Source organism: Psammomys obesus, unplaced genomic scaffold (genome assembly GCF_907164565.1).
Source record: "Psammomys obesus unplaced genomic scaffold, mPsaObe1.curated_primary_1811, whole genome shotgun sequence".
NCBI lineage: Eukaryota > Metazoa > Chordata > Mammalia > Rodentia > Muridae > Psammomys > Psammomys obesus.
In genome coordinates this window covers 5830719-5839858 of record NW_026585685.1, presented here as the reverse complement: position 1 = coordinate 5839858, position 9140 = coordinate 5830719, and positions in this window count along the sequence as shown.

The window sequence follows — 9140 nt, the reverse complement described above, 5'->3', positions numbered from 1 at the left end:
GACCTCGTTTATTTTGTTATAGTGCTAGAGAGCTGACTATTACCAGCACTGCATCCCAGGGGCCTAGTGGAGCCGCCCCTGCTGCAAGCCTGCTGCAGCCTGGGTCCCTAGGCAAGCACACAGCAGCCCTTTCCCCTCCCAGCTTCCCTCAGTCTGGCCAAGCTGTATGGGATTTGTGTGCTGTTTGCTGTTCTGCCCTTTTATTCTTGAAGCTGAAAGCTTTACTGGGTATTAAATTCCAGAACCAGACTGCTGTCTGTGCTCCTGGGTGAAGGAAAAAGAGGCAGGGCTTTAACACTTTGAAAAAGCAGAACTTGAATCATTTATGCTCAGGCACCACAGGAAGCCCTAAGCCAGTGTTAGGACAAGCACTGCTTCCAGAAGGAAAGAGTTGATTGTGGAAGCTGGGGTGTTGTTCTCACTCGCCGCCCCCCCATCAGCCCCCTAAGCCGCGCAAGCAAGATCACATGTGCTGGCCCCTTCATCACTAACGAATGCCCTGGCAGTGTGCGCTGTGGTGAAGTGAGTCAGCCTCACTACACAGGAACAGAGAAGAATCTGATCTTTCTGTTTGCTCAGTCCTGGATCTTATGGCTTCTTCAGCTTCAGCCTTGTGTATGTCCTGAGGAAGCTGGTGGCAGGCGGGCTGCCCTACTTGATGAAGCCCCATGGGTTGACAATGGATTCCAGTTACTTTTCCAGGCCCAAGCCCAGATGAGGACTGTGCAATGTCAGCGCTAAATAGCTCCTACCATTTCTTTCTTGAAGCCAGAAGCTCAACCCTTTCTTTAGAAAGCTTATAATCAGACAGCAGAATGCTTCCATTCAACAATGTTGCATTATTGTGCTAAAAGGGAGGAGAGACAGCAAAACAAGACCAAGCATCATGGACGTTAAGAGACTAGGTCTTTCTCTAAACCCAAGCACTTCCTCACTTCCTTATCTCCGAGCAGCTCCACGGATGTTCCAAATAGCACGCAGCTGTTGTTCCTTCTTACAGCTCAAGGATCTGGTCATGCCACATTCTAGCTGCTGGACTGCCCAGCCTCGAGGTAGCCGAGGCCCTGAAATACAGAATGTGGCTGCTTCCAGGGAAGTCTTGAAGGCACTAGTGTTATCCAGGTCATTAGCTGCCAGGTCCCTCAAAGGACCAAAAAGTCAGGTTTCAGCACGTCACACAAGATTCTGCCACAGCTGAGGGATGGATGTGCTTTCTGCTTTACTGACCTCACAGAGCTTTTGAGCAGTCATGCTGATGATGGCTGCTTGCTTGGCTGTAATCCTGGAAAGTAAGGCAACCTCTGTCACTAATGAACTGTGGGCACTGGGTTTTCAACTCCTTGACCTCCAGTGTTCTCATCCTAGACAGGAAACACTTGATGTCTCCTGTGATCGCCCCAACTCTGTGATCCTGGGTAAAATTTGTTTCAAAGACCATCATAAGTGTTTGCCCTGCCTGTTACCCAGAGCTGTGGGATAAGGCAGCTACCCAGACCCCAAGAACGTGGGCTAGACAGGGTACAGTGGAGAATGAGATATCCTAACACAATGCCAACAGCTTCCCTCGGGATCTAGGGTCAGACTCACAGGTGCACCAAGGTGTCATCCTCATCTGGGAAGCAGGTGTTCTCCAGGAAAGAACTCCCCGCCTGCTTCCTTACAGTGTCAGGCACAAGGGTGTTCCTCAAAGTTCCTAAAGAGCATTCACTGAATGCCCCCTTAGAGTCAGTCCAGAACTCTGGAGGTTAGAGAGTTAATGGATGACGTGCAAGACCAAGTGTCCCAGGGGTTGGAAGGGCAAGATCAGAGACCCAGATGTGGTGCAGGGCACAGGCGCTTGCCTGAGTCTGAGAGGAGTTGCCTGGTAATATCCAGGACAGGAAGCCCAGAGGGCTCAGTAAACACAAGAAGCTGACACCCAGGAGTACCGGGTACATGGGCAAGAGAAAGCCAGTTAGCTGAAAGTAGAGGTGTGCCAGGAAAGCATTATCCTGGGAGCTTGTGTCAAGGGCCTGCCCAGCTAGCCAGCCCTACCTACAGTCTCAGCTCATCTGGGAGCACAGCAGCTCATCTCCAAGCACAGCAGCTCAGAGCTGTCATGGCCCAGAGCCCTTTCCCTGACATGCACAGACAGGTTCCAGACAAATGGCCGTCACCCTGGGGAGGATGGAGGAGGAAAAACAAGTTGTTCTGGAGTTTGAGGATATCTGAAAGACTCTTCTCCTTACAAGGCCTGAGTTTTTCCCATAGCCAAGGAAGGATCTGAGGTCCGCAATCATAAGACACCCTCTACTCTGAAATTTGGGGATTCTATTATTTAACAACAAATAATATTCTTTTGTTTTACCTAGTATACTGTTCTGTGTTAGCCAGATTTAGTTAATCACTTTATAATGGATATAAATATCAAAACATCATGTAATACACTATAAATATATGCAACTTTTATCTGCCAATATCTTAAAGCTGAGAGGAAATAATTTTTAAAACAATAAATAAGAACAAAGTGGAAAGGGGCAGAGAAAAAGAAATGAGAAAGAAAAGTGTAAGGAAAGAAAAGATCAATTTGTGTTCTGGTGGCCATATAGGGAAGAAACTCCGGAGGTCCAGTCAGTGGCACAGAAGTAGTGGTCTGGCCTTTTTTTAAGATGGACAAGCTTTGGCACAAGGAACAGAACTCTTGGAGTGACACTCTTTGTTTCACTGATGAGAATTAATTTATCAAGACCCAGAACTTTCCTATAAAGCCTTCGCTCAGCTATAGATGCCCTGGATCATTTGGTGTCCTTCCATTTAAGCCTGCACATTGTGCCAAGGACACCTGGTACTTTGACCCTTACCCCAGGGAGTTCTGGACAGCTGATCCTAGAACCTCTGATTACATCATCAATAAAGGAAGCCAAGTTCATGGGCTTCTAGGATTGCCAAAGCCCTGTCGATCATGCCTAAGTGGGGCAGGGCCAGCCCAGGCAGGAGGATTAATGACAGTGATTGAATATTTTATAAGGGGAATATTGTGTATTTTCCAAAACCAAATGGAATGTCATTTTTCTCCCCAAGAAAGATGGGGACCGTCACTGTCCTCGTTTCCCATTCAGACCACATACTCTATGGCAAACAAGATGAATGAAACCAGAAGTTTTCAGGAAAGGGAGAGAAGCAAGAGAGAAGGAGAATTCCTCACTTCCTCTCCACCAGCTCCACCCCACATGGCTGCCTCCACCATAACTCATTAGTTGAACCTCCATTAACCTGGACCACTTCAGCTGCCTCCTGGGGTGTACCCCTTTCCCAAACCCCAAGCTTGTCTTTTCAACAGGGAGGTTAAGTCAAAATGCCACCTAACCTGTCCCTCCTTTTCCAGGAAACACAGAGAATCAGATATAAAGACCATGTCTCCAACTCTTCCTTGAGTTCTTAGTTCAAGCTCTCATTTATTATTGTTGTTGTTGTTGTTGTTGTTATTATTATGATTTATGTGTGTGCACATGTGTGTGTGTCATATAAAAAGGACATATACACAGGGAAATCAGAGGGCAATTTTGTGACGTTTCTCTGTGACTCAGGGTTCTCACACTGATGTAGGTTCTGGGTATCAAACCTTGGTTGCCAAATTTGCTCTGCAAGCACTTTTACCCACTGAGCCATCTCACCACCCCCACTACCGCCAAGCCCTCCCAATTTCTTCAGGAATTCCTTCCTTCAGTCTAACTGAGGCCCATGTGCTCTAAATGTTGACTTTTGTGGAGAAAGAAAGGTAAGTGGCCACCCTCCTTAGGGAGGAAATTCTACCTGCTCTCAATATGCAAGTCTCTGGAACGAAAGTGCTTCTGAAGACCCGATCGAGCATCGCTGCCTCCGAAGCCAGGCTCTTGAACACATCACTGACCTGTGCAAGTGGTTCTGTTTGATTAGCCCTGGGATGGTGAGAGGCCGCTCTTTGCTCGCTGCACTCTTGCGTGCCGCAGGGCCACCCACAAGCTCCACTGCTTTGCATTTGCCCTACAATCTTTCATGCCAGTTGACTTCTCATCTCCAAATCCCTTTTCACATTAAACACAAACCCACACACTCTGTCCCATTTTCCTTTGAAATAAATCATAAGCCCATGCCAGAAACGACTCAGGGTGTTCTCTGGAATTTGTAAACAGCATTAAAGTCTTGTGGGAAATGTCACAGAGTGTTGGGCTGAATTTATTAAGTAATTTCTCAGCTTAAAATATATCTTTCCAGCCCGCTGTCTGACAACGTTTACCTCTAATGGAATTTTATCCACTCTTGATCACTAAGCACAGTCTCATCCAAGAGTTCAGATGCCCAGGCTGCACTCATCCTGTTAGGCTCTCAGTGGGAGAGCTTCATACTCACTGCCCAGGCCCCTTCCTTCCACAAGTGGGTTGTGAGTGCCTAACCAGGCTCTGTTCTCAGGACGTCAATGTGTCACCAGTCAGCATGCACACGCATGTGGCCAAACTGAGGACCAAATAGGTTGTAGCTACAGTCAGCCCACACCAGTGGCCGTGTCTGAGAAAAGGTCTCCACAACAGCCCTTGGCTCCGACCTTTTCTGAACATAATATTTAAAATAAAAAGCACTATTCTCTGTACAAAATAGCTTCAAGACACATCCTTTAAATTGGCATTCCTTCTCCAACCAATTATTGGCCTTAAGTCCTTCTTAGTAGAAAGGTTGACATCATCCTTGGGTGATTTTGACCTCCAGTCTCAATTGGTCAGTTAAGTTCCACATCTATAAAGAGTAACTTTTTATTCAAATTTATAATGAAGAGCATAAACTAAGAGGCTGTCCTCTTCGGTCTTTCCTAGATCACCTCCAGGTTACTGTCTTCTGTAACCTCAGACCTGTGGCCTCAAGGCCCATCCTAACCAGGGCATGGAGTAATACATTTGTCAGACCAGCCCTGTAACCATAAGGTAGAATGTCCAAGGTAGTTAATTCTAAACCTCTCACACCTCTGAATGTAGGCCTTCTCTATCATGCAATACAGGAAATGTAAGACGCTGGTCAAAATGTCTGCCGTTTGGGCTGGAAAGATGGCTCTGTGGGTAAAGGAGCTTATTGCCAAGCCTCGAAACCTGAATTTGAACGCTGAGTCCCACATGGTCAAAAATGTCCTCTGTAAGTTGTCCTCTGACCTCCACACAGTCACTGTGCATGTGAACACAGACACACACACACACACACACACACACACACACAAGTGTTATGGCTCAGGCAGCACACATATCCAGAAATGACAGTCTTGGTTCTGGTGGTTGGATAAAAGCTAGAATTCCTCCCCCAACCCCAGGAACTTGTAAAACGTGTTCCTATCTTCCATTCCCTTACCTCTGGTAGAAGGGACATATAGTTCTCCATTGGCATATATACCTGTGGTTGCTTATCAAAGTCCATGCTGGCTTCCAAGATCCTTTGGCCCCTACTCACAAGTATGTTATAACCTGCTTAACCTGATTAAACTCTATAGCCCCACTGCTAAGACCTACTATGGCTCCTCTGTTAACACCTGCTGTGTAGCCTTTAGCATATCAGAAGCCATTTTGCCTCCAAGTCTCCATTTTGAGTATAAGAAAATAAATTTAAGTTCTCAGACCCTACATGCCTGAGAACAGGATACAATTCAATAGTTCACTACTTGATGCTTAGAATAAAACAATAGATAGTTTGCTTGAGTTAAAGATTAAATGTATGTTCTATTAGTTAAGACCGCAACATCCTGCTATGTTCCTTACTCCCAGAAAGCTAGAAAGCCCTCAAGAGCCCCCCTACCCTAAATCCCAGCCAATCAGCTTGAAGTTCTTTGTCCAGCTACCTAGGTGCAATACAATACACTTGGAACAAAATCTACTATGTTTAGCTAGTCAAAATGATGTGATGCTGTGTTGTTCCCTTCCCCCACACTTCCTAAACCTGGTTACCTGGTTGTTACTGCAGTTTTTCATATATAAAGACTGTCTTAGAAACTGCCAGGGTCATAGTCTGGTTCCTGAATCCAGGGCTGTGGCCCTGACTGGTCAGTCTTTGTTCAGAATTCAATAAACTTCCATCAGTCTGAGTCTGGTGTCCGAATGGTCAGTGTGTGGCTATTCCTTAACCCATAACAATCTCAAAGCCCATGCTAATATCCTGCCCATCTCAGTACACAGACTTCTCTCCTCTGAGATACCCATTGTTCTCTATATAATGGCAAAATTTTCTCCCCCTAGCCCCACTGTTACCTTACAGATAGCAGTGGCTATATCCAGTTTGTTCCCTTTTCTCTCTGTTCTGGACTCTTCTAAATGTCCCTGGGTGTTATCTCTTTCCTAGCCACAATAAAAACCTTTCCCTTAATCATGGAGCTGCCATTTTGGTGTTTTCTTTGCTGTGTCCTCACATACAGTAAGTTAAATCGTTTTCAGAAATCTGCAATCTGGAATTCCATTGTTGGAATGTCAGTTTTGCCATTCACTTGCTAGATGATCTTAGACAGAGTTGTGGCTTAAATGTACACCCAAGACTTTCATGTTCTGGAAACTTGATAGCCAATGTAAAAGTTCTAGAAAGTTCTGAGACCCTTCCAAGGCTGGATCTAACAGGAGGTGATAGGTTCAAAGCAGACATAGTGAAGAAATTACTGCCATTTTTGAGAAGTAGGTTTGGGGCTTGTGGAAATGGCTAGGTCCTGCCAGCGCAGACTGTTATGAAGAACAAGTATGGCCTCTCCTGTATCTGTTGCTTCCTGTCTTATCACATGACCTCCATCTTTCCCCTCTATTTCTCTGCTGCTAAGGGCCTTCACTAGACACTAACACTGCTGTTTGGACTTGATTGTGGAGCAAACAAATTTTTCAAATTATGTATTACCAGAGTCGGGTACTGTATTGTAATAACACAAAGGGACAGGATGACATATTCCACCAATTTCTTGCCTCAGTGTCCTTAGCTATATGATCATGATTATATTAGTATCTAGTTCATAGGGTTATCTTGAAAATAAAAATATTATGTATAAAATGTCTAGAATAATACCTGGTTCTTAGTCTTGAATAATTATCAAGCATAGTAAGAAATCATTATTTGTGACCATTAAAATACCTGTTATTATTTTCTTGTCTAACTGTCTTATACCCTTGACTGTTTTCTCCTAATTAGATATCCCAGGTCCTTAGACCCTAATTAATTGCTTCTGCTGAGAAGAAAATTTGAACTGGGTTGCAGCTCTTCTTAGGGTAACCCTGCTTTAAGGATTTGAAGACAAGGTCAGTAATCAAAGGATTTACATTTCTGTGGAGAAGGTAAAAGCTGCCTAGCTTCCCTCCCAAGAGACTGCAAGGAGGCCCCTGCTCACCCAGGCCAGGCCAGGCCAGGGGCTCTCCTGTGCCTTTGTGGAACCCAGAGAACTCACAGTCTCTGGGAAACTGAAGCTTGTTTCACTAGCCAATCCCAGAACAAAAGTTGTTGGCAGAGTTGTTGGCAGTGGCTCACTGCTGGGGGGGGGGGGGTTCACTTTTCTTAGGGGATGGCCATGAGCCTGCAAAAGAGCCACATCCATGACCACTAACTGGACTCAGTGGTTATTTTTTTTTAAAAGGAAGAAAATATGAAGTTGAACAGGAGATGTGTTGCAGGGTGAGGGGAGTTGGGAGGAGGGGCTGGGGGTGTGTAATCGGGATGTACTGTATACATTTATGAAATTTTCAAAACTCGAATTTTGAAAGTTACATGTTACAAGTCTTTGTATCTTTCCTGGAACCAGTTACAGTCCAGCACATCTTTTCTCTGTTCTAAGAATTATACCCACAGAACAGATGAGAGAAGTCAGGTGTAGTAGCACACACTTGTGCTCCCAATACTTTAGAAAGGGGGAAGGAGGGCCACTAGTTTGAAATGAGTCTCTATGAAGGGGGTGGAGAAGGAAAAGCATGTAAATGTGCTGAAAAAGGGCTTTATCCAGGGCTCAGTTTGAACTCTACTCAAGAGAGTCCCCAGTCTTCTGTTTGATCACATCACCTTAACATAGTGCTGTTAATTACACCATGACTCTCTTTACATTTTAATATAGGGAGATGTGGGTGGCATCCATTTCTTGAGATTTAGAAATTTCTCTAAACACACTGAAAATACATTTATAAACTCACATTGGGTTAGTTATGTGTATCCTAGTAGTTTGGTTTGGTTTTCTTTCCCTCGGCCAATGGCTTTAGAACCATTCAACTGAAGTCTAGAGGATATTTTGAGTCAGCTAAAAGACAAAATAAACCATGCAATTATTAATTTGCTTCTTGCTTTGTGTTTTTAAATAAATGCAAAGAATTATGAGCCCATTTAAAATATTCATTCTGCCTCTTAAGTCCCAGTTAAAACATCAGAATGAAAGAATGTTCCTACATGTTACAGCAAGGGCTCAGGTGGCTGGGGAGGCAGACAGCTCAAGGAACCCAAAAGAGGAAGCCTGACCTGGGAAAGCTACCTCAGGGCTGTAAAATCCAACAGTTAATGAGCAAAACTACAGAAACAGCAGTGAGCAGGCAGACAGGAAGGAAAGTCAAGAGCAAGCAGACCAGGGCTGAGCATAAACCAGGGATTAATTGTAAATGAATTAAACCCACCAGCTCAAATTAAATAGGCAATTTCAATTTGACATTTACTAGTATGTTTTGCTTGTTACCATTTTGGTGTGTGTGTGTTTGTGCTCTCAGAGATGATTCTATTTGTGTTTTCTTTAAATTTGTTAAGAAATTCCCATTTCTGGAGCCAGAAAGATAACTCAGCAGGAAAAAGCTATAGCCTTGAAAGCCTGGCATCCTGAGTTCAATCCCCAGAATGCCCATAAAGATGAAAGAGATAAATGACTCCACAGAGTTGTCCTCAGACCTCCACACTCATTCTGTGGCACACACACACACATATACACAGTGTATACACAGACACACACACTAAAACTAAATAACCAGACACATAAACTTCTTGCCTGGCATGTATGAAGCTCTGGGTGTGATCCCAACACAATTTAAGCTCAGTGTGGTGGCTCTGGTGTCAGCACTCAAAAGGTGAAGGCAGAAGGTTCAGAAGTTCAAGGTCATCTCTGAAGAAGGAAGGAAGGAAGGAAGGAAGGAAGGAAGGAAGGAAGGAAGGAA